Source organism: Balaenoptera physalus (assembly GCF_965194825.1).
Source record: "Balaenoptera physalus genome assembly, chromosome: 17".
NCBI classification, from domain to species: Eukaryota; Metazoa; Chordata; class Mammalia; order Artiodactyla; family Balaenopteridae; genus Balaenoptera; species Balaenoptera physalus.
In genome coordinates this window covers 46,533,791-46,559,972 of record NC_138895.1, presented here as the reverse complement: position 1 = coordinate 46,559,972, position 26,182 = coordinate 46,533,791, and the positions used below count along the sequence as shown (strand labels likewise).

Here is a 26,182-nt window from a genome sequence, read left to right as displayed (position 1 = left end):
AACACATAAATAAATGGAAACACATTCCATGTTCATGAATCAGAAGACTTAATATTGTTAAGATGTCAATACTACCAAAGCCATTAGCAGATTCAATGCAATCTCTATCAAAATTCCAAGGATGTTTTGGGCAGAAACAGAAAAAATCATCCTAAAATTTATATGGTATCTCAGTGAGCCTGAATAGCCAAAACAATCTTGAAAAAGAAGATTAAAGCTGAAGAACTCATGCTTCCTGATTTTAAAACTTACTACAAAACTACCACAGTCAAAACAGTGTTATGCTTACATAAAGACAGGCATGTAGACCAATGAGATAGAATAGAGAGCCTCGAAATAGACCTTTGCATAGATGGGATTTTGGGCAAGTGTGCAAAGACCATTCAATGGGGAAAGGGCAGACTTTTCAATAAATGGTGCTGGGAAAACTGGATATCCACTTGCAAAGGAATGAAGAGACCCTTACCTAACATCATATTCAAAAATTAACTCAAAATGGATCAAAGATTTAAATGTAATACCTAAAGCTATAAAATTCTTAGGAGGAAACATAGGGCAAAAGCTTCTTGACATTGGATTTGGCAATGATTTCTTGGATATAACACCAAAGGTAAAACAACAACAAAAACAGACAAATTAAACTTGATGAATATTAGAAAATTTTGTGCATCAAAAGACAATATCAACAGGTAAAAAGACAATACACAGAATGGGGGAAAATGTTTACATATCATATCTCTGATAAGAGATTAATATCCAGAATAAATAGAGACCTCTGAAAACTCAACAACAAAAAACCAAACAACACAATTCAAACATGGGCAAAGGACTTGAACACATATTTCAACAAAGAAGATATACAAATGGTCAATAAGCACAAGAAATGATGCTCAACTTCACTAATCATTAGGGAAATGCAAATCAAAACCTCAGTGAGATAATACCTCACACCCATTAGGATGTCTACTATCAAAAAGCAGAAAATAGCAAGTATTGGTAAGGACATGGAGAAACTGGAACCCTTGTGTGCTGTTGGTGGGAATGTGAAAGGGTACAGCCTCTTTGAAAAACAGTATGGTTGTTCCTCAAAAAATTAAAAATAGAATTACCATATTACTGGCAATTCCACCTCTGGGCTTATTCCCAAAATAATTAAAAGCAGGGTCTCAAAGAGATATTTGTACACCCATGTTCATAGCAGCATTATCCACAACAGCTAAAATGTGTTAGCAACTCAAGTGACTAGATAAACAAAGTGTGGTGTATACATACAATGGAATATTATTCAGCCTTAAAAAGTAAGGAAATTCTGACATATGCCACAACATGGATGAATATTGAGGGCATTATGCTAAGGGAAGTAAGGCAGTCAAAAAAGACAAATATTGTATAATTCCACTTACATGAGGTACTGAGAACAGCCAAAATCATAGCGGCAGAAAGTAGAATGGTGGCTTCCAGGGGCTGGGGGAAGGGGACACTGGGGAGTTATTCTTTCATGGGTTCAGAGTTTGAGATTTACAAGATAAAAAGAGTTATGGACATGGGTGATTTGACGGTTGCACAACATTATGAATGTATTTAATACCACTAAATTGTACACTTAAAATGGTTAGGTGTGGTTAATGGTTAATTTTTAAAGCCATTACATACATAAATTATTAATAAAATAACATCCAATATTGTGTAAATGGTGAGGGAAAGTATACATATATCCCATGCTGATGGTACTGTAAATTAGTTTGATATTTCTATAGTGTGATATCCCAGTATGTAGCAAGAACTATAAAACTTCTTACTTTTTTTCAGTTATTCTGCTTTGGAGAACAAACTCCATGGCAATATCATAAAATAAAAAAAAATAATTTATACTAGGATGTTCCATGCCTCTGTGTATAAATGTGAAAATCTAGAAACAGTCCAGCAGAGGAACTTCAGGAGAGGTAGCAGGAAAATGAAAGGGTAGCATGGCAAGTAAATGGCCAAAAGCTATACATGGAAACATGTAGATAAAAATAATGTTAAGTTAAATAAAACTATGTGCATGATAAAGATTGATATATATTGAGTCAAGAGTCACTTGATTCATTGAGAAATTAGTCATCCTGTTAGACTGAAATCATGTGGACTGCAGCATTGCCAGTAAACAGAATTAAATCCTTAAAAGTCTGTGCCACAGTCTGTAAAATAATGTGGAAGCAAAGCCTGAAGCTACCATAGTAGCAATTTGAATACTTGAAATTCTAGGTCACGGGCATTTGAGCACCTGTGGCAAATTAATAGAAAAATATCTGTTGAAATGTTCTTTTCTTCCACCATCAATTGCATGAAATCCTTGCAGCTGAATCCTGCTGCAGTGCCAGTCTATCGACGTGCCATCTAGGCAGAACTTCTAAGCTAATCTTTTCTTGATGTCAATCACATTTGCGTTCAAGGGCTCTTCCTGTACATCTGGTAGTGTTTCAACTGTTTATTCACATTTGTGTACATCTTCTCAGCCTCTGAGTCAATAGGTACATGTTTTTAGTCTTCTAATCTTTAGAAAAGTCATATATGAGATCTCCATGCCACAATGATGTAGAGGAGCACAGAATGAATTCTGAAAAGGCTGCTGGCACAGATAGGAAATCAGCACTCAGTCACTTCAAAGGAGGAAAATAATGTCTACAAACAGCATCTATGCATCATTATCAGTAAGTTTGCTTAAATAATACATTTTGATGAAATAAAAATGGATGCTCTGCCCTTGGATTTAAAGATTTCCTTCCCTTGGCCTTGTTTAAAGCTTTACTTTGGTATCAGCTTTTTTCCCCTTATTTTAGGCACCATGAAAAGACATTTACTCAAATAGGTAGTGGAGCTTTGAACCCTACAGTATTAAGGAAAGGTGATCTTGTTCCATGGATCCCTAAAACATAAACCCTTCTATCAAAAATGACAAAATACCATGAAGAGAAGTTAAACTCTCTAACAGAGCAGTCCAGGGAATGTTCCAAGGAATTTAATGATAATAATAGCTAGCACTTACTGAGAACTTGCTATGGGGCTGGCAGCGTGCTGAGTGTTTTACATGCATTAATTCATTTACCAGTCACTACAACCCTATGAAGTAAGGACTTGTCCCCACTTTACAGATGAGGAAGTTGAAGCACAGAGAGGCAAAGCCCACAGTCTCACAGCTAGAAGCTGACAAAGCTAGAACTGAACCCTGGCAGTCTGTCTCAGGTCCATCCTCTTAAACTATATAGAATCTGTATTATTTTGCCACACACCACACTAGTAACAATGATGATGAAAGGCTGAAATTTTAAAAAATTTATCATTTTAGTGATGATTACTGTTAATAGCAATAACTACTATCTATTGAATATGAAGACACATACTGAGCTAAGCAATTTCATACATTACCCTTATTTAATCTGCATCTCAATTCTGAGATAGGTGCCCATATACACATTTCTGAAGTGAACTGACAAACACAGAGTTCGTGAATAGCTCAAGTGCTCTGGGTAAGAAATAGTGAACTTTGAGACGAAGATAGGCTAAGTTATACTATGAAAACAAACAGCCCCTAAGATTCTATTCATTACAATGATAATTTTTTTTTTAATTTCAGCCTTTTTGAAAGATATAATTGACACAGGAAATCATAAGATATTTAAATAGTACATCAAGATGATTGACATATGTATACATTGTGAAAGGATTTCCCCCTTGAGTTAATTAAACTATCCATCACCTCATATATTTATCCTTTTTTTTTTTTTTTTTTTTTGGTGAGAACATTTAAACTCTGCTCTCTTAGCAAATTTCAAATATATAATACCGTTGACCCTTGAACAACATGGGTTTGAATGTTCAGGTCCACTTATATCATGGATTAGTTTTCAATAAATATGTACTACAGTACTACACAATCAGGAGTTGGTTGAATCCTCAGATGGGGAATCACATATATAGAGGGCCAACTGTAAAGTTCTACGCAGATTTTCGAATGCATAGAGTCAGTGCCCCTAACCCCAGAGTTCTTCAAGGGTCAACTGTATAGTGTTATCACTTACAGTCACCATGCTTTACATTAGATCCTCAGACCTTACTCATCTCACAGCTGAAGGTTTGAAGCCTTTTACCAACCTCTTCCCATTCCCCTTCACCCCCACACACCTGGGCCCTCACAATCACTTTTCTACTCTATCAGTTAGACCTTTTATTAGATTCCATATATAAGTGACACATGCAGTATTTGTCTTTCTTTGTCTACCTTATTTCACTTAGCATAGTGCCCTCAAGATCCATTCATGTTGTCACAAATGGCATGACCTCCCTCTTTCTTATGGCCAAATAAGATCCCATTGTGTGTGTGTTTGTGTATACACATATATATATATACACACAAACACATATATACATACACATATCAACATCTTTATCCATTTATCTGTTAACAGACACATATATTGTTTACATATTTTGTCTATTGTGAATATTATTGCAATGAACATGTGGTTTCAGATATCTCTTTGATATCCTGTTTTTATTTCCTCTGGATGTATACCTAGAAGTGGAATTGCTGGATCATATGGCAGTTTTATTTTTAGTTTTATGAGGAACCTCCATACTGCTTTTCATAGTGGCTGCACCAATTTACATTCCCACCAACAGTGAATAAGGGTTCCTTTTCTCCATATACTTACCAACACTCATCTCTTTTCTGTTTGATGATAGGTATTCTAACAATACCTCATTGTGGTTTTGGTTTGCATTTCCCTGTTGGCCATATGTATGTCTTCTTTAGAAAGAAATCTATTCAGTTCCTCTGCCCATTTTTAATCAAATTATTTGTTTTTTGGATATTAACCCTTTAACAGATACACAATTTGCAAATATTTTCTCCCATTCAGTAAACTGCCTTTTCATTTGTTGATGGTATTCTTTACTGTGCAGAAGATTTTTAGTTTGATATAGTCCAACTTGTTTATTTTTGCTTTTGTTGCTTTTGCTTTTGGTGTCCAATCCAAAAAATCACTGGCAAGACCAATGTCAGGAGCTTACCGCTTATATTTTCTACTAAGAATTTTATGGATTCAGGTCTTATGTTCAAGCCTTTAATCCATTTTACTTGATTTTTATGTATGTGGTCTAAGACAGGGACCCAGTTTCATTCTTTTGCATGTGGCTGTCCAGTTTTCCCAACATTATTTATTGAAAAAAAAACTACCCTTTCCCCATCATATATTCTTGGCACCATTGTGGTAAATTAATTGACTTTACATTCATGGGTTGATTTCTGGGCTCTCTATTCTGTTCCAGTGATCAATGTGTTTGTTTTCATGCCAATACTGTACTGTTTTGATTACTATAGCTTTGTAATGTAGTTTGAAATCAAGCCATGTAATGCCTCAGGCTTTGTTCCTCTTTCTCAGGATTGCTTTGGCTATTAAAGGTCTTTAGTGGTTACATAAAAATTTTAGGAATTTTTTTTCTATTTATGTGAAAAGTGCCATTGAAATTTTGAGGGACTGCATTGAATCTGCAGATTGCTTTGCAAAGAATGAGCATTTTAACAATACTAATTCTTCTAATCCATGAGTAAAGAATATCTTTTCATTTGTGTCTTCTTCAATTTCTTTCATCAATGTCTTATAGTTTTCTGAGAACAGGTATTTAACTCCTTGGTTATATTTATTCCTAGGTATTCTGTCCTTTTTTATGCAATTGTAAATGGGATTGTTTTCTTATTTTCTTCTTCTGATAGCTCCTTATAGTTCCTTATTAGTGTGTAGAGACGCAACTGATTTTTGTATATTTATCTCTTATTACAGTCTTTGGCTTATTGTCTGATATCAGTCTATATTGTCTGATATCAGTATTGCTACCTCTGCTTTCTTTTGGTTTACATTTACATGAGGTATATTTTTCTACCTCTTCACTTTCACTCTATTAAAGCTAAAGTGAATCTCTTTTAGGCAGCATATAGTTGGGTCTTGTTCTTTTTGTTTTGTTTTGTTGTTTATCCATTCAGCCACTGTAGGTATTTTAATTGGAAAGTTTAGTCCATTTACATTTAAAGTAATTATTTATAGGTATACTTATTGCTGTTTTGTGAATTGTCTTCCGGCTATTTTGTAATTCTTTTGTTTCTTTCTTCTTCTTTTGTTCTCTTCCTTTGTGATTTGATGATTCTCAGTAATGTTATGCTTAGAATCATTTTCTTTATCTTCTATGTATCTACTACAGGTTTTTGCTTTGTGGTTACAGTGAGGCTTACATAAAGCATCTTATATTTATAACAGTCTATTTTAAACTCATAACAGCTTAACTTCGAACACATACTAAAGCTTTACATTTTTACTCTCTCCCCCCACCCACATTTTATTTTTGATGTCACAATTTGTATCTTTTTACCTTGTGTACACATTAATCAATTTTTGTAGTTATAGTTATTTTACTACTTTTGTCTTTTAACCTTCATAATGGATTTATAAGTGATTTGCCCACCACCAATTACAACACTGGAGTATTCTGAATTTAACTATATATTTACCTTTACCAGTGAGATTTATACTTTCTTAAGTTTTCCTGTCACTAATTAGCATCTTTTAATTTCATCTTGAAGAATTCCCTTCAACACTTCTAGTAAGGCTGGTCTAGTGATGATGAACCCTTTCAGCTTTTGCCTGTCTAGAAACTCTATCTCTCCTTCAATTATGAAGGACAATTTTACCAAGTAGTATAGTCTTGGTTGACAGGTTTTTTTCTTCCCAAAGTTTGAATATATCATGCTACTCCTTCTGGCTTGTGAAGTTTCTGCTGAAAAATCTGCCTTTAATCTTATTGGGGTTCCCTTGTACATAACAAGCTGGTTTTTTCTTGCTGCTTTTAAGATTATCTCTTTGGCTTTAACTTTTGACAGTGTGATTATAATGTGTCCCAGTGTGGGTCTCTTTAGATTCTTCTTCTACAGAGCAGCTCTCTGGGATTCCTGTAACTGGATGTCTGTTTCTTTCCCCAGGTTAGGGAAGTTTTCAGCCATTATTTGTTTGAATAAGCTTTCTGCCCTTTTCTCTCTTCCTTCTCTTTCTGGAACTGCTACAATGCAAACATTGGTCCTCCTGATAGTGCCCCATAAGTCCCTTAAGTTGTCTTCACTCTTTTTCATTCTTTTTTCTTTTTGCTGCTCTGACTGGATAAATTCCAGTGCCCTGTCTTCAAGTTCACTGATCCCTTTTTCTGCTTGATCTTGTCTGCTATTGAACCCCTCATGGAAATTTTTAGTGGAGTTATTGTATTCTTCAGCTCTGTGATTTCTTTGGCATTTTCTTACATTTTCTATCTCTGTAGAAATTCTCACTTTATTCATGCATTGTTCTCCTGACCTCAGTGAGGGTCTTCATGACCATTGTTTTCAACTCTGAATACCATACAGAGCCAAGAGGGACTAAGGGAAGACAAAAGGTAGATGGGAATCATGAGGGGGCTGAGACTGGGCACCGTAAGAAGATAGGAAAAACAAAATAAAGGATGGTAAAATTACACAAATAACTATGCAGCCATTAAACACTATATTTTGATGAATATTTAATGACACAAGAAAACGGTTAAAACATGTTTCAAAAGTGTGCATATACTCTAACCCCAACAGTATATATGCAAACTTACGCAGCAAAAAATGACTCAAAAAATAGATGAAAAGGTAAAAGTTTTTTTATCCTCTGAAGCTGAATATAAAGTGTAAGCTTTAATATTGCCTTATTCCCCTCTTTTTTCTACTTCTTTCTCCCAATATACCTTTCTAAATTGTCTTAAACTGATTAACAATGATGAGTTAAGCAGAGAGATTTTTCAAAGGATTAGATTATGCTGCTGAGTTTTGAGGAATTAATGGGTGTTCCTCCATTCATTTTACATAGTTTCAATTAATAATCTGGCTTAAGAAATTGGGAAATTCAACTTTTCTTTCAAAGAGAGAATATATTTTGAGTAAACTAGGAGAGCTAGGGCAGGGACAAGAAGCATTACCAAGGACTTAGCATTCACACAAAATTCCACAAAAACAGGCTGAATTCTTGTCAAATGTCGTGAAGAAAATAGGTGATGATATGGAATAAGTCCCTTTAAGGCAGAAGGGTGGGAGTGAAGGGCTGAAGAGCAGCTCGAGTATAATATTTAGTTGATGTAAAATACTTTCATCTGGTACTTTGAAGTAGACAGATTTTTTTTTTTTTTTTAACCACGAAGTATAAACAGGACATTAGTAAAATGGCATTTTATAAACATCTGGATAATGTGTTCCTAAGGCCTAGGCCTGAAGATTCAGGAATCAGCCGGCAATAATTCCAAATCTATCACTGATTAAAACACTTTTCAAACATCAAATCTCTGGTACTTGCTATGGTTTCAGACTGCACTGGAACATTCCATATATTTTAATCAATTTCATAAACACTACATTGAGGTATGTAGCCTTAAATTTATAGTTTTAATTTTAAAGGTAAGGGTAACTAAAACCATCGAAAAGTAGATGGAAGTTACTCTAAAAAAATTAGTAATCAAACAGAAACTATTATTTCTACTTTTAGAACTATAATTAAACTTCTATGAGAAATTAATATCTATTAGTCTTTTAAATCATAAAAAAGTCATCAAATAGCTAATAAATTTCCCATAATCTTCCCTCTTTTCATGTAACTTCTGCTGTTAAATAAAAAGATAGATGTAATTTTTAAAGTTATTTTCCTAGTTGTCTTACAAGAATATTATATAACCTAATAGGTCTCATTTGCTGGGAAATTTTCCTAAGCAACCTGGTGTAATGTCTTAAAACCACCAACAGATTTGCTGAGCTTGTCACAGCCTTCTGCTTTTATTAAAAATAAATCATTCACCAAACCTGTGACTAAGCACAATCATTAATTACCAGAATTTAAATATTTGGCTACCAGGTTGACTTTGGCAACCAAAATTTTCTAGCTCACTAAAGGGAGTAAAAAGAACTCATGGGTTAAATTAACTCATTCTGGCCACGTGATCATGTAATTAGAATTATTAATAATATAACATATTATAATAATACAATATGAGAAATATTATTAATAAGTCATTTCACAAAACGTCTTGGGTACTCAGCTAAGCCAAATTCTGTGCTAAGGCAAAGAGATAGGCTACAACTAGATTCATGTTCTCTAAAGAAAAAAAAAATTTCACATTTTTGCAAAAGATCATTGAGCATTTATGTCCCAGACTAACCTGAATGCCACCCTCAGGCTCTCTACTTCACCCTCTAGGACAGGCATTGTTTATATATTTATCTCTATATGTCTAGCATTTAGTATGCACTGCAATGCACAGTAGGCTTTTAATAAATGTTCGATAGATAAATGAATGAAAAAATATACATTATTATATCCATGATTATGTCCCTTACTAGGGGATGATGAGTTTACTACTGACAACTTGAGTTTAGGAAAAACTTAACCTCTCCTCATCTGTACTCTAACTGTTCTCAAACCCCATGGGTCTATTTAAAATCAGTATCATCTGAACTTCTAACTAAGTCTGACAAAGAATCAGTCACACAGCAACTCTAGAGAAAGTGCAGCTTAAGAGGCAAGGGCATGTTGCAACCCCTCAAGAGTCAAATGAACTGAAGTTGAGTGGAATAGGAATTCAATAAATGGCCACCCTCCACAGGGCAGCATATCGACCACACACCTGCTGGGTTCCTCTCAGATGCACTTGTTAAGGAAAGGGATACCTGGGTACCTCAGCACATCATCCATGTGCTGCTCAAAGCTAAGTCAGATCTAGCAGAGCCTCCTTCTCTGCTCCTTTCCCCAAAGATAGACCTAGCTTGCCATGGTGGCTTACTCTCAACACCTGCCTCTCTACTCCGGACAGACTCACAGCGTTTTGCTGAGTGAGACAGCGAGCATTTTGAAGCATTCGAACTGGATAGAGCTCAGCTGTCATTCAGGGAACTGTTGATTCCATGTTGAATCCTGGAGAGGCAGGGTCAACATATGAACCAGAGCAACCAGAGTCAAATCCAGCTTCGACACTAACTAACGGTATGTCCTAGAGTAGCTTTCACAAGCAGGTTCAGCCTCAGATTTCTCATCTGTGAAATGGAGGTAATATCTAGCTCAGAGTGTTAGTGAGTCTTCAGAATAGCTATACAAAATTCCTGGCCCACTGTAATTTAAAATGGCAGCCATGGGCTTCCCTGGTGGCGCAGCAGTTGAGAATCTGCCTGCCAATGCAGGGGACACGGGTTCGAGCCCTGGTCTGGGAAGATCCCACATGCCACGGAGCGACTGGGCCCGTGAGCCACAATTACTGAGCCTGCGCGTCTGGAGCCTGTGCTCCACAGCAGGAGAGGCCGCGATGGTGAGAGGCCCGTGCACCGCGATGAAGAGAGGCCCCCGCTTGCCACAACTAGAGAAAGCCCTTGCATAGAAACGAAGACCCAACACAGCAAAAATAAATATAAATAAATAAAATTAAAAGTCAGTATTTGTAATTGGTCTGTTCATAGTTTCTATAAAAAAAAAAAAAAAAAAAATGGCAGCCATCATTATCATTCTACTTTTTGGAGCCACTTGCCTTTCTACATATCCAGAGGCCCAAAGCCCGTACATTCCACACAAGCTTTGCACTCATGCCTTCCTCCATGGATCCTACTCCTTGGCAGTGCTCCAATTGTTAGTACTTTATTGCATTGCTGTTAGCATCAACAATAACATCTAACATCTGCACTGTCATCTAGAATTTACTAAGCAGGAAGCAGGTCCTCATAATTTTTTTTTACTTTTCACAACAATCATATAAGGTAAGTATTGTTACTCCAATATTTTTAAATGGAGAAACTCTGGCTCAAAGTTAAGTAATTTGCTCAATATCACACAACTAGTAGTTAAAGGAAGTGAAATTTGAACCACGATTTTGCCAATACCTATACTTATGAGGAAGACACGCTACCTCTCACTCCCCATTCTATGCCTCATCCCTCACCCTGTCGCTCCAGTTAGCTATTGGTGCTCATTTCCTTATGTTTGAAAATACAGAGAGGACAGGTAGATCTAGGATGCAGTTTTAAATATTTCTGAAATAAGAATATTTACCCAAAATTCATTTAACAAATATTTATTGAGGCACTCCTCTGGGTTTAGATGATAAAACAGCAAATGTGATATTTTGTTATCAAAAAACCCTTTTGGGTTTCTTACGGTTCATAACTCTGCATTGTTTCATCTTTCAAATCATGGAACACTAGCTGTTTTGGATACTGCTGCTCAGACCAAAACTCTGTCCCACGATTCCTGTAACCTTTACACACACAGACCTGCGCCTTTAGAGTCCTGATGAGTGCAGATAATCAAATTTCCGAAGTTTCTGTGGTCTGCAGCCTCCTTCTCTCCTGCTGAGAGGAAAAAAAAAGCTTTGGGCGGGGTCATACGTAAAGTCTCAAAGAACTTTCAGGAAATCAGGGAACCACAGATGGCAATATCTTCCATCTTCTCCAACTGAGAGAATATGGTTGGCCCTGGAACATGGAGACTAGTGCAGGTAGACCCACTAGGTCCTTTGGTGGGCTTGACTGGGGGCAAGGCACTCTGGGCCTCCAGCTCTAGAACAAGTTGGTTAAGAAATAGGAGGCAGGGGCTTCCCTGGTGGCGCAGTGGTTGAGAATCTGCCTGCCAATGCAGGGGACACGGGTTCGAGCCCTGGTCTGGGAAGATTCCACATGCCGCGGAACGACTAGGCCCGTGAGCCACAATTGCTGAGCCTGCGCGTCTGGAGCCTGTGCTCCGCAACAAGAGAGGCCGCGATAGTGAGAGGCCCGCGCACCGCGATGAAGAGTGGCCCCCACTTGCCGCAACTAGAGAAAGCCCTCGCACAGAAACGAAGACCCAACACAGAAATAAATAAATAAATAAATAAATAAATAAAAAGAAATAGGAGGGGAAAGGTACCCACCTCCTCCAACGCTTTCTCTTGGCACAAGCCATCCTTTCCCTCACATTTCTCAATATTATCCCTCTTGCAGCTATCCCCACAAATGCCTGGTGTATGTCCAGGCAAAAGTAATACTGGCTACTACCAGTTACAGCCAGTTACTATATGACCTGTTATCCTGAAGACCGATAACAATTATGCATATGATTACGATGTGTAAAATACAATTTGTTATTCATTTTATTTGATACCAACACTAAAAACATTCATGAGTTCTCAGCGTTCAAGGTTTGTTGCTTAAGCAGCATGATCATCTGCTCACTACTTTAAAAGCCATTAAGTAACTTTCCAACCAAGACCATCCATCCTCCATGGAATTCCTTGGCAATTCTGTCAGTGAGACATTTTGGTATGCAGCTGCTCACCTGAGAAGAGCCTACCGAAGCTGTAAGCAAGTATTAAAAGCAGAAAACAACTCCATGGGCTGGAATGAAAGGCCTCTCTGAAACATTCAACAAAATAGCATTTTATTCATTTACAAATAAACACATATAATCAGTACCTTCTTGACTATGAGAAACTGGGGAATTCCTTTTCCTCTCCCACATTTCCTGCTATGTACAAAAGAAATAAACTTCACCATCCAGTCTCAATTCTTCTTCCTTTAACCCTCAACCATCAATATGCATCTCCTTCTACCTAACTTTCCTATCTCTGTTGCCTCTGCCACCCCCCGCCCCATGAACAGAGACCTCGTCCAGTGTCAGCCTTCAGTTTTTTGCACTCATTTTACACTCTTTCTACATTCTTCTTCCTTGGAAATTTCATCCCCTCCCATATATTCAATTATCAGAGCTATTTAGAGGCCTGATTCCCACTTCAAGTCTATATCTCCAACTCTGACCACTCTTCCAGGCTCCTAACATTGGTTTCTAATCATCTGACATCTCCGTCTGGATTGGACCCTAAACCAAAAGCATCATCTTTCCCCTGTTCCAAACATGTTTCCTTTATATTCCTTTAACTGCCATTGGCTTGAACTCCTAGAAAGTAAACTCCTATTCACTTTCCCCTCCATCTCTGAGTTGGCTAGGATTAGATTCTACTGCAAGTAACAGAATCACAAATTTTCGGTGGCTTCAATAAGATAGTTTAATCCTCTCTCATGTGGAAGTCTGGTGGAATTAGTCTAGGGCTGATATGACAATTGTGGCCTGTGAAGTCTTCTGGGACTCGGACTCCTTCTAGTTTACCTCTCCACTATTCCTAGGATCCAAATGAGCATCTAGACCTACCAAGATGGCAGATTATCTAAGTAGCAGAATAGAAGAAGCAATGGAAAAAAAGGATGTGTGCCAGCCATCTTTTAGGCATACTACTGCATGATACTTCTGGCCAGAACATAGTCACACAGCCCCACCTAGCCACAAGGAAAGATGGGAAAGATATAGTCTTTGTTTTAGATGGCCATGTTTACAGCTAAAAACTGAAAGGGGAAAGAACAGGTACTCAGGTGTGACTAGTAGGGTCTGACACCATTCTGCACGACTAATTGTGCTAAGCTTTCACATCTTATCTCTGCAATGAAGCCAGCGTCAGCACTGCCATCAGAATAAAATTTCCAATTCTAAACTTTAATCATATCACCTAGTCAAAAATTTTCAATGGCTCTCCAATGTTTGCTACCATTTATTGAGAGCCAAAGGATTTACACAGATTAGGACCAATCTTCACCAAAAAAAAAACTCAAACACACACAGAAAACCAAAAAACCAATATTACTGTCCTCATTTTAAAGATGAGGGAACTGAGACTCAGAAAGGTTAAGTAACACGAGCATAGTCCCATATTTATGAGCAGAAGGGATCTGAAGACATGTGTGACCCCAAAGTACACTGTTTCTCTGCATCCTCCATCCCTACTCCCCACCCCATAACACACCAATAGTCATCATACAAGCTCTACTTCTAAAACTTTGTTCTGCTGTTACTTCACACCTAATGTCCATATCCTCCAGCCCTGTTGAGAGCTATCACATATTGACATTTAAACCATCTTCCATGATAGGTTAAAATACTCTCTCCTTCATGAAAACTTCTCTGATTTTTTTGCCTTCCTCTCTCTACTCAATTACCTAACAACCAGAAGTACTTTTCCCCTGAATGCTCACAATATTTTGCTCGTATTTCCTTTAAAGTCTTAATCATATCCTATCTTATGTCATGGTGGGCTATATCCCAGCCTGCCCTCCCTCGAGGCTTCTTAGTCTCAGAGTGCTGGACCAGAGTGTTTGTCATGTACATCCCCAGTGTGGGTAGCACTGGGTGCCAGGCATTCTGGGTAATCATCTAATTTTTGTAAAGTAAATACATCTGAATTTAAACATATCAAGTTTTCTTAAGAATAAGCACACCTATTTAAGATTTATCTCCATACACTGTTGAGCACGTTCTCTGCAACAACTCTGATGCCAGAATTAGCAAAGGGAAGTGAGACTGTGAAGAATTTACCACACCCCAGTGATATCCTTGTCACGCCCTTATGTCTTCAGGGTCACAATATACTAATTGGGAAGTAGAAGATCTTGTAAGCTTAGTGACCTAAACAACCTTCCTCAATCCCTGTTGTTTTTCCTCCTTCTGTTCAAATTTTGTCCTCTCAGCTCTGTCCCCATTCCATTAACTTCTTGCCCTTTTATTGTTCTTCTCAGTTTTCTGCTTAGTGTTAGTCATAAGATTCTGAATTACTGGTAGAAAGCAGAGCACTTTCTTAGACAACTGGCTGTGCAATTTTGATCCCAAATGGAGTATTTGTTTGGTTTCTATTTTCTACACTCTAAGATGCTCATGCTGGCTTAGAATTCAATCTAGGCAATTTTTATGACACAGCACCAACAAAAGTATCACAGCCTTATTCATTTGTCTATCACTAATGCAAAGCCCAATGTCTAATGGATAGGTGGATTTTAATAACTGCTTAACCAAGAGTGAATAAATGAATGAGTCTAGAAAAGACACTGCTTTATTTCTGACCCCTTCTCCACTATATTTCAAAGAATTAAAATGACATCACGAAATCAAAATCCAAATTTTTTAAATTCAAAATAAACCAGCGTGTATTACCAGGAAATCTCATGTTGAAAATCCATTTGCCAGTTTTGAAAATAAGCACTACAGCTTATTTCAGTACAATAGAGAGTCTATGAATGCCGCCTAAAGCTAAGCTACTGCAAAGGAAAAAAGGAATAAGGAATTTTCCTTTAGAATTTTAGGTTAAGTGTCCAGAGCCCTGAGACTTATCCTTACCTCCTATCTATTCAGCCAAGAGCTTAATTCTACTCTGGAGTGAAAGGAGACCCAAGATAACTATCCCAGCAGATCTACCCTATGAACTGGAGGAGCTCCTACAGGCTGAACACATTTGCGCACCCCATGTTTACTGGCTCCAACTCTTCCCACTGCTCAAAACCAATAAATGCCTAGAAAAAGCTACCTTTACACCCTCTGTGCCCTGGCAAGAAAAGGAACTGCTACTGGGCCAAGGAGCGTTAGGGAATCTGAAAAGGTATTCAAATGCACTGAGTGAACCATCCAAAGGATTGACTTTACAGCAAGCACATGAAAAAATCACTGACATGAATAAAGAGCAGTCCCCACAGCTTTGAAGCAATGGCCAGTATCCTCTCCGTGCAGTAATAGCTAAGCCTTCCACCTGGGGAATTGCCTGTATCGGAAATATGCTATTCTTGGTGATGTTTTTTTCTGCTGACTGTCTCCTCGGTGTTGGTATCACTCCCCTGGTGTCTTAGAGAATATGTTGAACTATTGTAATCCACTGCATGATCATCTAACACATTGTAAAAGTTCTGAATGTGCCCTCAGGAGAGCATCAGGGTCAGAGTGGCAGCGGCAACATACGTAAGCCGTCAGTGTGCTCAGTGTCTCTGAAAGAGTTAATAGGCCTCTCCATGTTCCTAGGGGTATTATTTGGTACTAGATCAGATGCAGACCTAAAAAGCATTGATCTAGTTGACAGAAAGCCTCTGAGAATCTAATTTAAATTGTTTTGGAGAACAATTTGGTAATCTCTATCAAAATTAAAAATCCGTATTTTTCAATCCAGAATTTCCAGATATTAGTAATTGCCATACACAAATAAGTACACAAAGATGCATGTACTTTCATTTTAATTGCAAGACTGTAACAATGAAAAACTAGAAATAATAAGCATGTCCATAAACAGGGAGATGGTTAAATAAACTATAGATGATAGTATATCATGCAATGAAATAATCTGTAGGAGTTAAAAACAAGGAGGGAGAAATTCTACTTCTGGGTATAATGAGTTATTCATAGCAAGCCACGTTTCCCACTATAAACAATAAGAAAAATCAAATAAATTACAAAAATCATATATTTAAAGATATTAGAGCATTACTGAAGCAAAGAGAACTGAAAAAGTAAAATTCCAGAAAGAAAGAAAGGTTTCAGAGGTGACCTCAGTTTAAGCAGCTACCCATGGGGGTCATTTGCCACTCCTGAGCTGGCTCACTCTAGAGGGTCTAGAGGATAGACTCAGGGTAGGCCCAAGCAGAGGACAGCTACTAGGACAGAGAAACCATCAGATCCTCTGGCAGTCATTTGGACTTCAGTGACAAAACTGGAGATGTGAGGGGCCTTGACCACAGAGTTGGTCTCCCCATCAAGTTATTTGTCAAATTCTGAATTTGCACAGGGCATAAAAGTAGCCAGTTAAGCCAAAATATCTCAAATGCATACCAGAAATTCTGCATTCTCTCAGAGCTAAGGAGTCAAAGGTCTACCAGTGTTTTGATTGAAAGCCCTAGGGGGCCATGCTTAAAAACAGAGAGAACCGGAAGTAGTCTGAGTCTTAACAAAATTGCAATCTATCCTGATGAAACTTAGTCTGTGGTTGAATTAAGGAGATCAGTCCCTCAACTTGATCTGTCTAGCAGAGGAAAGGTAAATCTATGAAGCCTCTATAGCTTTTTATAAAAACGTCTGGCATTCATACAAAAATTATTAGGCATACAAAGAGAAAAACATAAATGACAAGAGAAAAGAAAGCAAAAATAAAAGCAATAAAGTAGTACTACATGTATTGATATAAAAATATTTCTAGGGACTTGCCTGGTGGTGCAGTGGTTAAGAATCCACCTGCCAATGCAGGGGACACGGCTTCAAGCCCTGGCCCGGGAAGATCCCGCATGCCACGGAGCAACTAAGCCCGTGCGCCACAACTATTGAGCCTGCGCCCTAGAGCCCGTGAACCACAACTGCTGAGCCCACGTGCCACAACTACTGAAGCCCGTGCACCTAGAGCCCATGTTCCACAACAAGAGAAGCCACCGCAATGAGAAGCCCACGCACTGCAACGGAGAGTAGCCCCCACTGGCCACAACTAGAGAAAGCCCGCACGCAGCAATGAAGACCCAGTGCAGCCAAAAATAAACAAATAAATAAATAAATTTATTAAAAAAACAAACAAACAAAGAAAAAAACTGATGCCCCAGAGGACAGATAGTGTGTCAGGTGGATCTCAGTATCCTGCCTCACTTCTAGCAGAGTGTCCATACATGGTCGGTTCTCTACACTTGTTTATGATCTAAACCAAAATGAAGAGACCTCTGATCGTAGCGCTTTGCAAGAAAACATTCACTCCACGGGGCACCATTCACTGAAACCATCAAACCATTAATTATGAATTGAGTATCTACTGTCTGCTTAGCATTATGCTACGTTCACACTCCCACAGCATAAGAATTGCCACGACTCACCTCTTCCCAGTCTGCTTTCCGATCAGCTTTGCTTTCCCTTTCCTCCTAAAGATACTAAATGGGTCAGTGATCTGGAGTTATGAAAAACACAGGCACAGCAAGAGTAACAAGGAGGCAAAGTGTGAGGAATGCTTCCCAGTGGAGGACCAGTATACCGGAAGCATGAGTAAATATTTATCAACTACCTGACAAACAAAAAGTCTGTTCTGGCTAAAATGAATTCAGTAGTTTGTAAATGGACAAGTGAAAAATGCTGTGCTACCAAAGTATTCCATGCTTATTACTCCAGTCAGGGAAGATTTTTCATTTTTCGTTTTGATAGCTGACCAATAACCCAGTGAAAATTTTCCCCTGATTGTGCATCCTTATCTGAGGGAAATGATTGCTTAAGGGCAAACAAAGCTCATTCGAAAATCTTCTGTTCAAAGCAGATGCCATAGAGGAAATGACTTCATAAGAGGATGTCTAAGTGTATTCCTTTAATAGAGGAAGTGGAGGTGTTTTCTTTGCTTTTTAATAAACATGCAGATGCTCCTCAGATCCCTTTGGGCACTATTTTCTGGCACTCCATGTTTACTGGCCTAAGTGTATTCCCCTTACAGATTTAATTCTTCCCTACTGACCTTGAGGCACTACCTTCTGCTAAATTTGCAGCGAGGCTGTGTGTGGCTGCACGAGTCCATAGGTGGACTGCCCATGCCTAGTAACAACCAAAGCCAGGGGAGCAGTTAATATAAATATACAGGCCTGTCCAGGAAGAGATCCACAGGTCTAAGTGTTGCTGACCTACATGAGAAAGGAGAGGCTTGGCCACTTTCCTTAGCTGGTCACATTGCACAGATAACAAAACAGGTACCTAAGGCACACCAGGAACCAAGCATGGGTTCCAGGCATGACTTGTATTTCCTGGGGACATATTATCTGCTTAGCACTATACAAAGAATATAAGACCTAGACCTCGCTTTCATGGAAGTTACGATCTAGTGAACATATGGAGAACAACAAAAAAACTAAAGAAGATGTGTTTCCTTAACCACCCTATTTATCCTTTTTTCAACACAGCACTTATCAAAATCTGAAACAACTTGGTTTACATGTTTGTTATCTATCTCTCCCACCAGAATGCAGGCTACATGTCTGTAGAGGTCATTTCTTTCTTGTTCTCCTTTGTACTTCAGCCTAAAGACAGGCCTGGTCCATACAAAATATTCAATCAATATTTATACATGCACACATTCAAGGCATCAGGCACTGTTCTAGATGCTGAGGGTAAGGCAATTCCTTAGTATCTGATAAGATAAGTGAGGTTCCTTCTTTCAGTGTGTCTATAGCCTGGTGGGAGGAGAAAAACAGCAAAGAAGTATACAAATAAATAAACAAGATAATTTCAAATTAAAATAAATGCCATTAAGAAACTAAAACCTAACATTCACCTGTGAATCCTTTATTTTCTTCACCTCCCACATCCAATCCATCAGCAAGCCCTGAAGACTCTGCCTACTTAATAGCCAAATCGGACCACAGCCCAACATCTCCACTGCCATTACCATAATCCAGGTATCATAATGTCTCACCTGGACACTTGCAACAGCTTCCTAAATGTCTGGTCTTCTTACTTCCATTCCTGCTCCCCACAGTCCATGTCCCACCCAGAGGTCAGTGATTTGCTAAAGCATAATCAGATTATACGACTCTTCTAGTAAAAACCCATTTCCATTAGGGTAAAATGCAAGCTCCAAACCAAGGCCTCTATGACCTTTTATGAAGATGTGGCACTGCCGACCTCTCTGCTAGCCACTTCCTACCTCTCTCCCCCTTGCTCCCTCTGTTGCAGGCACATCAGCTTCTGTTCAGTGTCTAGAACAGGTCAAATGATTCTCCCTGTTGTGCTTTCACACTAGTTGTTACCTCTGCCCAAGAGTCTCTTCCCCCAGGTTTCTGAATGGACAGTTTCTTCTCATCACTCAAATCCAAGCTGAATGTGATCTTCGAGAAAGGTCTTCCCTGGCCAGTATAGCTAACGTAACCACCACTGTGCCCAAGTCTACACTCTACTGCATCAACCTATTTTATTTGTTACTGCATTTAACACTATCAGAAATTACATTCTTTATCTGTTCATTTGTTTCTATCTGGGCCCATTAGTGTATAAGATGCACAAGGGCAGGGTCCTTGTCTGTTACCCACAGTCATTGTTGAATCCCCAATGCCTTTCACAGTGTAGGCCCTCAATAAATTTTTGTGAATGAATAAATGAGAGCAGCTGAAAGGACTACTTTAGACAGTGTCTAGGGACAGCCCCCCAAGGAAGTAATATATGAATTGAGGCTGGAATTTAAAAACAAAGAATGAATGAATGAATGAATTACATAATTTAGAAGCTAATCTACCTATTTCCCAGAACCAAGCATTCTCCTATCAGGGCTGGATTTACTGTCTTTGCCCTGGACTAGTGGGCCCATGACATGATACCATCCGTCTCCTTTTCCTGGACCTTCTCAGCAGCCACCTGTTGTCCAGAGATAGGAAGACATCTCCCTATCTCTCTCTCATCAGACATCCCTGATGATGAGAAAGAGGGCTGAGGTGGTTGACTTTATGTGTCAACTTGACTGGGCCATGAGCTGCCAGATATTTAGTCAAACATTATTCTGGGTATTTCTGTGAGGGTGTTTCTGGATAAGATTAATATGAGTGGGTCTCACCCAATCAGTTGAAGTTCTAAATAAAATAAAATGATGGACTCTCCCCAAGTGAGAGAGAATTTCTCCTACCTGACTGCCTTCAAACTGGGACATCAGTTTTCTCCTGCCTTCAAACTTAAACTGAAACATTGGCTCCTCCTGGGTCTTGAGCCTGCAGCCTTTGGGTTGGAACTACATCATTGGCTCTCCTGGTTCTTGGCCCTTCAGACGTGACTCCCTGGGTCACCAGCTTGCAGCTCTTGGGACTTATCAGCCTCCATAATTGCATTAGCCAATTCCTTGTACTAAATAAGGTTAGACAGATGACGATAGATGATAGATAGATAGATAGATAGATAGATGATAGATCCTATTAGTTCTGTTTCTTTGGAGAGCCCTGATCCTCTTCCTTTCTTGCTACAACACTTTTACTGGGCCTTCAGTTCCCCTACTCCATTTCTTAAAAAGAAGACACAATACAACTTTTCTGGGTGACTCAATGTTATCCTTATGAATTTCCACTGTTGTAGGTATGGCAATCCAGTTTTGTGGCTACACTTTAGTTTTCTTGTCTCTTCCCTCAATGTCAAAAATGTCCTCTATCATTACTACATCTGTTAATCTGGTATGTCCTTAAAATCCATAAATCTAAACTTGTCAAAAATGAAGTGTTAAGAATAACCAACATAATATTGAAGGAGAACAAAGCTGAAAGACTGACACTACTCAACTTTAAGACTTACTACAAAGCTACAGTAATCAAACAGTGTGGTATTAGTGCAAGAACAGACAAATAGACCAATGGAACAAAATAGAGAGCCCAGAAATAGCCTCATAAGTATAGTCAACTGATCTTTGACAAAGAAGCAAAGGCAATACAATGGAGCAGATAGCCTCTTCAACAAAAGGAGCTAGAACAACTGGACATCCACATACCAAAAAAATGAATCTAGACACAGACCTTATACCCTTCACAAAAGTTAACTCAAAATGGATCATAGACTTAAATGTAAAATGCAAAACTCTAAAATTCCTAGAAGATAACATAGGAGAAAACCTACATGACTTTGGTTATAGCTATGCTTTTTAGATGCAACATCAAAGACACGATCCATGAAAGAAATAATTGATAAACTTGACTTCATTAAAATTAAAAATTCTGCTCTGTGAAAGATAATACCAAGAGAATTATAAGACAAGACACAGATTGGGAAAAAAAGACACATCTGATGAAGAATTGTTATCCAAAATATACAAAGAATTCCTAACACTCAACAATAAAAAAAACACAAAAACTCAATTTAAAAATGGGCCAAAGACCTTAACTAACACCTCAGATATACAGGTGGCATATAAATATATGAAAAGATTCTACTCACCATCATATGTCATCAGGGAAATGCAAATTAAAACAACAGTGAGATAACACTATAAACCTATTAGAATGGCCAAAATCTAAAACACTGACAACATCAAAAGCTGGCAAGGATATGGAGCAACAAGAACTTTCATTCACTGCTGGTGGAAATGCAAAATGATACAACCACTTCAGAAGGCACTTTGGCAGTTTCTTACAAAACTAAATATACTCTTACCACACAATCCAGCAATCACGCCCCAAGGTATGTACCCAAAAGAGTTGAAAACTTATATCCATACATAAACCTGCACACAGATGTTTATAGCAGCTGTATTCATAACTGCTCAAACTAGGAAGCAACCAAGATCTCTTTCAATAGGTGAATGGATAAACAAACTATGGGACATACAGACAATGAAACATTATTTAGCACTAAAAAGGGATAAGCTATTTAGCCAGGAAAAGACATGGGGAAAACTTAAATGCATATTACTAAATGAAAGAAGACAATCTGAAAAGGCTATATACTGTATGATTCCAACTTTATGACATTCAGGAAAAGGCAAAACTATGGGGATACTAGAAAGATCATGGTTGCCAGGGGTACGGGCAAGGAGAGATGAATAGGCAGAGCACAGAGGATTTTTAGGGCAGTGAAAATATTCTGTATGATATTGTAATGATGGATATCTGCCACTATATATTTGTCCAAACTCACAGAATGTACAATATCAAGAGTGAACCCTAAGGTAAACTCTGGACTTTAAGTGATAATGATGCGTCAATGTAGGCTAATCCTTGGTGAAATTTTTACCATTCTGGGAAGTGACGTCATTCATGGGGTGGGTTATGCATGCATGGGGGCAGTGGGTATATGGGAAATCTCTGTATCTCCTTCTCAATGTTGCTGTAAACCTAAAACTGCTCTTAAAAAATAAAGTCTTTAATAATAATAATAATAATAATAATAATGTGCTAAAGTCCCAAAAGCTCTTGGAGAGAAGAGCAGAAGTATAATGTACTATCTTGCCACACGGGGGTTGTGACAGCTAGATGGGGTTGCTCACAGGCCTTTTTCTCTGATTTCCATCTTAAGTTATTAGTGAAACTTCAACCTCCAAATAAATATGACATTGCCATCAACTGCCTTTGCCCCAACTATGGGGTTCCTAATACCAAGCAGATATATCATTTAGTGCAAAAATAAATAATAAAGAAAAGTGTGGGTTGTCTACACTATTTGGTACTTTATTTCTTCACTCACAATAAGCCTTTTCTATGAATAAATTTCATCACTGAATTAGCAACAAAATCAAACCTCCAAAACATGTAAATTCAGAGCCAAAGCTTACAGGCTGGAAAAAATAAAGGTTCTCATGTGAACCAAATATTGACCAAAAAAAAAAAACAAAACTGATGCCCACCATTAAAAACAACTGCTTTGTTTGTGTACTTAAAACATCAACTTGTGCTGCTCTCTCAGAAGGCCTAAGTGACCAGTAACAGCGCAGTGCAAGGTTGAGGAAAAGAATTTCACTGCAAACATAAGCAAACAGCAAATGCCACATGAATTACCAGTGTTCAGAGGAGAAATTCCCCCTGTATCTACAAAGGTTAATCTCTCTCTTCCTGTTCTCAGGGTATGTTAAGAATTTAACGATTCATAGATTACAGCCTGCCATGGTGCCCTGGCCTTGAATTTTACAATGTTTTACATGGACCAAAAAAAAATCTCACCTTCCACTAAATACCTTCCCATGACAATTATCTCCATAGGTTCCCCGTCTGGCAAGTGAGAGCCAAAAAAAATCAGTCTTACTAGGAGGCAAATGGGGAAGAATATTTAAGAATATTGCTCATATCTTGGCAAGAAGTGCCAAACGTAGCCAGGGTTGGGGATTGCCCAAAATGTCAAAATTGTTGCAGCTCAGATAATAGGCCTGTTTATTAAACAACTAGCAGAGCTCACAACAGAGGCTTCTTCAAATATGTGCCCAAACGGGTCTGGGAAGCATCAGTAATAATAAGCGTATATAATGGGGGGATATAGACTTGTTAGGCTGAGTCACCATCAAACGCTTTTTCTTGGCAACTTCCAAGAACAACTTCATTTGTATTTCAAGGTTTCCATTTGGGTCAACCGTGAACAAGTAATAACAGGGGAGAGAGAGACAGAAAGGCCACCTGGAACGTGAGCTGGGAGCCTGATAAGAGCCATCTTGTGTGTCCTGGCACTTGTCATCCAAATGGCTGTTCTCAACAAATTTAGTTTCCCCCAGACAGTTCAGCTTAAATGAGCTCACACTGTCTATCTGACACTTGTCAAAAGAAGAGTGAAAGATTTCTCTAAGCCCTGATTGAAGAAAGAGGGAGTCAGAGAGAGAGAGAGAAAGCTAGCAGGAGCAAGAAGAGGGAAACGAGAAGGGTTACGTGCAGAGCGGGAGCCCTTTCTTGGAGGGCCAGTGCATTTTTATCTTCACCTATAAATCTCATGCCAGAAGGTGGGAAAAGAAGAAAAAGTACCACTTCCAATCATATTTGTTAAGACTAATATGATTGAACACATGAAATATGAAAACAGTACAAACTACCTTTGTGTCACCTAGTGTCATTTTTTTTTTTTTGGTCTGATTGTTGTGTGAGGTGTTTTATTTTTAGTTAAGAAAGGAAGAAACAGCAGTGGAGAAATCTGATCTGCTTTTGATAGCATGGCCAATGCTCTTTTCCATCCCAGCTGGAACAGGATTCAGTAACAGGCAAGGGCAAGTGATTTCATTAACTAAGTCTTGATTTTGAGGTTTGCATATCTACAGATGTGTTTTTTCCTCCCTAGGTCTTGGGGAGCTGCCAATATTATGGGCAAAAGGAGTGATGGTAATGGACTGAAGCGGCCACAGAGCAAATCTCTGGAAGGGGAGATATCATAAACAGTTGCCAGGAGGGTACTGCCTGTGCCTCTCTGCCCTCCAGGCTGGGAAGTAACAGGGAATCTAATTTAGGCACTATTATTTGCCAGAAGGTATTGAATAAAGAGAAGGAGGAAGGGGACAAGAGGAAGAGCAGGAAACAAATGAGCCTCACAGAAATATGACCAACGATGTCTTTAAAAATCCACATTCCAAAGCAAAAGGGCCCAGGACTGCAGAGGCCTCTTCACTGTCGTTAATGCTGGTGTTCGTACATTTGTGGGCCATTTTCCTCCTTTCATTCTCTCGACCTGATCTTCTCAACTGGAACACATGGCTTGGTGTCTTCTGCACCTGTACCAAAGTGATCTTACAAAAACCCTTATCTATATATTATTTTCTCTATTTCCAGTTTAGTTACATCAAGAGGGTCAGTTCTTAAGTTGGCAAACAGATGATCAAAGAAACCTTTTTCAAAACGTCCTAGGACACAATCTTGATCAAGTTACTCAAATGTAAAATGAGTCTAAAGCTCCCTGTCTCCCAAGGCTCTCATAAGGGTTCAGCTGAAATTTTATAGATAGATGATAGATAGATAGATAGATAGATAGATAGATAGATAGATAGATAAAGCACCTAATATTTAAAAGCTGTTGAATATATGTTAGCTCTTTTCTCTTCCCCTCTTTGAATTAAGAGATTCCTAGAACTTATAGCAGAAAAATCCACATCAGTGATGGGCATTATTTGGGCATACATCCATAAACTTAAGTTTTCTCAGGGGAATAAATCCAATTAAAGATAAAAATCGGTATACTTTCACAATGCCTATTTGGGGTATTTATGAGCACCAGAGTCCCTTTTAACAATTATTCCAACGGAGCAGTATTTTAAATTCACCACGGTGTTATGGATACAGCTGGTGCTAAGCAACATTAAGGCGTGTAAGCAATGAAGATCTATTTCACAGCTTCTTTCCTTAGCAAGAGAAGAGATGACATTTTGCTGGCCTCGCCTCCCTGGAGATTAAAAACCAAGCCCCAGAGGAAGGCCAGGCAGCTGACATACAGACTCTTTCCCTGCTGAGGAAAGGAAAACACATAGCTCGTGGAAAGCTTACCTCTTCACAAGGTGAGTTTCCATTTCCTGCGAGAGTGTTCATGATACAGTGCACTTTGCTGAAGGTCCTATCAAAATGAGCAAAGCAACCCTATTATGTGACATTTTAGAAGCACACTGAGCATTCTAACTCTTAAAAATGTCTATTGGGGTGGGGGGAGGAACCCCACAGAGATTAAATCAATGCATATCTAAATTAATTGACTCTTAATCCTTGGAGGCTGGGTGTAGCTGATAGAGATCTACCCACAAGACTTGCGAGAAAAGAAACATGGTATCAGGAGCTAAAAGACATGTTGTCCCTCCTTGTTCTGCCATTAACTAGTTGAGTGACCTTCAGCCCCAAGGTCCTCATCTGTAA

At 38.5% G+C, this 26,182-nt stretch overlaps 1 protein-coding gene and 1 long non-coding RNA gene across 11 annotated transcripts in view; both read right to left on the bottom strand.

Moving 5' to 3' along the window:
* The window catches only part of CPQ (carboxypeptidase Q), a 501,324-nt gene that overhangs the window by 293,279 nt on the left and 181,863 nt on the right, over positions 1–26,182 (bottom strand). The window lies entirely within an intron of this gene.
* Positions 10,582–25,194, bottom strand: LOC309646445. Its single transcript, XR_014255365.1, has 3 exons — positions 17,753–25,194; positions 12,518–12,566; positions 10,582–11,419 (listed from the first exon to the last, which is right to left on the bottom strand). It is a non-coding gene; the product is annotated as an uncharacterized lncRNA (long non-coding RNA).